This window comes from Helianthus annuus, chromosome 4, assembly GCF_002127325.2.
Source record: "Helianthus annuus cultivar XRQ/B chromosome 4, HanXRQr2.0-SUNRISE, whole genome shotgun sequence".
NCBI lineage: Eukaryota > Viridiplantae > Streptophyta > Magnoliopsida > Asterales > Asteraceae > Helianthus > Helianthus annuus.
Window position 1 is genome coordinate 63897981 of NC_035436.2, and position 4215 is coordinate 63902195.

Here is a 4215-nt window from a genome sequence, read left to right on the forward strand (position 1 = left end):
GCCCATATGTATCCGGGGAGTGTGCCCCTTAACAACCCCAATGCTCCTAACCAAGCATTGGTAATGATCGATCCCATGTACAATAACCAAGACCCAATTACATTGTTTACCCAAGATCCCCTTTCCAAACGTTTACTAGTTGTCCCAAACCACCGGGACGCATGCTTGAGAAATGCAGTGAACTCACCTGGGATTGCTCGGTATGATACACGAAAAGGTTCAGTTAAGCTACAATGTGATCAACCACGTCCTAGCATGTTCATCATACAAGTCAGGTTTGTATACAAGTATTTCACGTATGTTTCACACATATAGTAACAAGTTGTGTACAAGTATTGGTCATCATGTTCACGTATAAGCATGGCAGTTCTACAGTGACTTCACATAAGCAAGTCCAAATACGCGGCCCAATCAATTAGACTCGTAACAGTGTGCAGGCCCAATGATAGAGTGTACGTGTAAATGGTCTCGAGTCGAGACTAAGTTCTCGAGTCGAGACTAGGCGGTCTCGGGTTGTCCTGGTTTCCAAGTCTCGAGTCGCAACAAGGTGATCTCGAGTTGTCATGTGCTTGTCGAGACTACACGGTCTCGAGTCGCAACCGGACCCGCAACCGTGGTCTCGAGTTGTGCTGTTTTGTGCCGGTGAGCTGGTCTCGAGTCAAGATAAGGTGTGTAACTGGCTTTCCTGATTTATAGTCCATGATTTCCGTAACAAGTTGTAAACAGATTTGGCAGTTTCAAATCAAATCAATTAACAGTTTCGCTATGATCCAAACGAATCAAACAAGCATTTTTAACATCAAATCTCATGAACCCTAACATGATCAAAACATAACAATATCTAAACAACACATGTGGTTCGGTCCGATTACTTCAACATACAACCGATTACCATCATTCCATTCTAAATCGTTATGCAGACAATTCCGAGGAGGAGATATGATAACCGGTTAACATCACCCTACAATTCCGATTTCATAATCATGTAGCCGATTAACTAGAATATTGTCATTAAACATCATTAACAAACATGTAACTTATTATCATCGATTCCACTAGTATGAACCCTAATGAATTTACTCAATCATATACAATCAAAACATCATCTATCAAAGTAAATAACACCAACACTAACCGGTTGAGAGGATGATCCGAACAATTGTCCTCGAAGGAACGGTTGTGCTTGCCGTCGGGTTTGAGAGAGAATCAGAGAACTAGGGTTCTTGTGTGTGAGAATGTTATGGTAAAAGTGTGGAATGGTTACAACACATCATGTGTTAATCGACTAGAGGGATGGGCCGAACCCAACTTGGGCTGCCCATTGCTTCCGGTTACAAGCAATGCGGCCCAAATGGCCTTGTGCGTTCGGGTTTGTGTTGTGCGTTCGTGAATCTTGTGCGGTCGGGTCATTTGCATAAACACACATTCACATATAAATAAACATAACATTCAATTAACACAGTTCACGTAAGCACGTAACGTTACAGAAAGTAGGTTCAAATTACGAGTTGTCACAGTATCCCCAACTAAAAAGAAATTTCGTCCCGAAATTTGGTACGCACACACTGAGAAAGCTAGGTAAGTTAAAGCAGCTAGATAAGTTAAAGCTAGGTAAGTTATATCGTTTGCTGGTTTTCCTAGGGTGTCACATCCTCCCCAACTTGAATGGGAATTTCGTCCCGAAATTCACTAGTTGCTTCAACATTAAGTTTGCTAGGTTTTGCCTGGTCTTTGGGGAACAAATATGGATACTTAAGTTTCATCTGGTCCTCGCGTTCCCACGTGAACTCTGGACCACGTCTTGAGTTCCAACGAACTCTCACAATCGGTATACGGCTGTGTTTACGAACTTTAACTTCCCAATCCATAATCTCAATTGGTTCTTCGACAAACTGCAATTTGTCGTGTATCTTCAGCTCTTGAAATGGTACAACTAGTGTTTCATCAACCAAACACTTCTTTAGCTGCGATACGTGAAATACATCATGGACATTACCCAACTCTGCCGGTAATTCCAACCTGTAGGCCACCTTTCCAATCCGTTCTAAAATTTTGAATGGTCCTACATAACGAGGGTTTAGTTTGCCGCGTTTCCCAAAACGCACCACACCCTTCCAGGGTGAAACCTTTAACATAACGCGGTCATTAACTTCAAATTACAGCGGTTTACTACGCTTGTCAGCGTAGCTTTTCTGGCGATCGCGAGCTGCGGCCATACGGTTTCGGATCTGCACAATGCTTTCTGATGCCTCAAGCACAAACTCAGGGCCTGTGATCTGACTATCACCCACCTCAAGCCAGCAGAGAGGTGAACGACATTTCCGTCCGTACAATGCTTCGAACGGAGCTGCCTTAATACTTGTATGGTAGCTGTTGTTGTAGGAGAACTCTATCAATGGCAAATGTTTCTCCCACCCTTTCCCAAAATCAATCACACACGCCCGCAACATGTCTTCAAGTGTCTGGATGGTGCGCTCGCTTTGACCATCCGTCTGCGGGTGATAAGCGGTACTCATGTCGAGTTGGGAACCGGACGATTTATGCATTGACTGCCATAACTCTGAAGTGAAATGCGGATCTCGGTCTGAAATGATAGAAGTTGGCACCCCATGCCTAGAAACCACCTCCTTAAGATACACTGCTGCCAGCTGAGAGAATTTGTCTGTTTCCTTGATTGCCAGGAAATGTGCTGACTTCGTGAGGCGATCAACAATCACCCAAATGGTGTCATTCCCAGCCTGAGTTCTTGGTAGTCCTGTCACGAAATCCATGGCGATCTGTTCCCACTTCCATGTGGGTATTTCTGGCTGTTGAAGTAGACCCGAGGGCTTTTGATGTTCGGCTTTGACTTTAGCACAAGTCAAACATTTGCTGACATAGGTTGCTATATGAGCCTTCATACTGGGCCACCAGTAGGTAGTTTTCAAGTCGTGGTACATCTTATCTGATCCAGGATGTACAGAGTAGCGTGATTTATGTGCCTCTTCCATTACAAGTTCTCGTAAGTTGCCAAAGAATGGGACCCAAATGCGTCCAGTTACGTAGTAAGCACCGTCTCCCTTTCGTTCTAGTCGTTGCCTCGAGCCACGTAAAGCTTCAGCTCGAACGTTCTCTGGTTTCAACGCTTCTAACTGAGCGTCTCGTATCTGGGAAGGGAGATTGGACTGGATCGTGAGTTGCAATGCTCGCACACGCCTAGGTGTATTATCCTTTCTGCTGAGGGCGTCAGCTACGACGTTTGCTTTGCCCGGATGATACTTGATGGCACATTCATAATCGTTCAATAATTCCACCCATCGTTGTTGTCGCATATTCAACTCATTCTGGTCGAAGATGTGCTGGAGACTCCTATGGTCGGTGTAGATGGTGCATTTGGTACCGTACAGATAGTGCCTCCAAATCTTCAACGCAAATACCACCGCTCCTAACTCCAAGTCGTGTGTCGTGTAGTTCTTCTCGTGCACCTTCAACTGACGAGAAGCATAAGCTATCACCTTCTCGCGTTGCATCAACACGCAACCGAGACCCTGAATCGAAGCATCACAATAAACCACAAAATCTTCGGTACCCTCTGGTAACGACAAGATCGGTGCACTGCAAAGTTTCTGTTTTAACAACTGGAAGGCCCCTTCCTGCTTCGTTCCCCAAGAGTACGCCGTGTTCTTCTGTGTCAGCGAGGTGAGGGGTTACGCGATTTTCGAGAAATCTTTAATGAACCTTCGATAATACCCTGCGAGACCAAGAAATTGTCGCACCTCAGACGGAGTCTTTGGTGCCGCCCAATTCTTAACTGCATCCACCTTCGCAGGATCCACATGTATCCCTTTTTCATTAACAACGTGGCCAAGGAAATGTACTTCTCGGATCCAAAAATCGCACTTAGAAAACTTCGCATACAGCTGCTCCCTTCTCAAAAGTTCCAAGATGAGACGTAGGTGTTGCTCGTGATCTTCCTTGTTCTTTGAATAGACTAAGATGTCATCGATGAATACTATAACGAATTCATCGAGATAAGGCTTACATACGCGGTTCATGAGATCCATGAAAACCGCTGGTGCATTAGTCAATCCAAACGGCATAACCAAAAACTCGTAGTGTCCGTAGCGCGTTCGAAAAGCCGTCTTGGGAACATCCTCTTCCCTAACCCTTACCTGGTGATAACCTGATCTTAAGTCGATCTTTGAATAGTAACTTGATCCTTGCAACTGGTCAAAC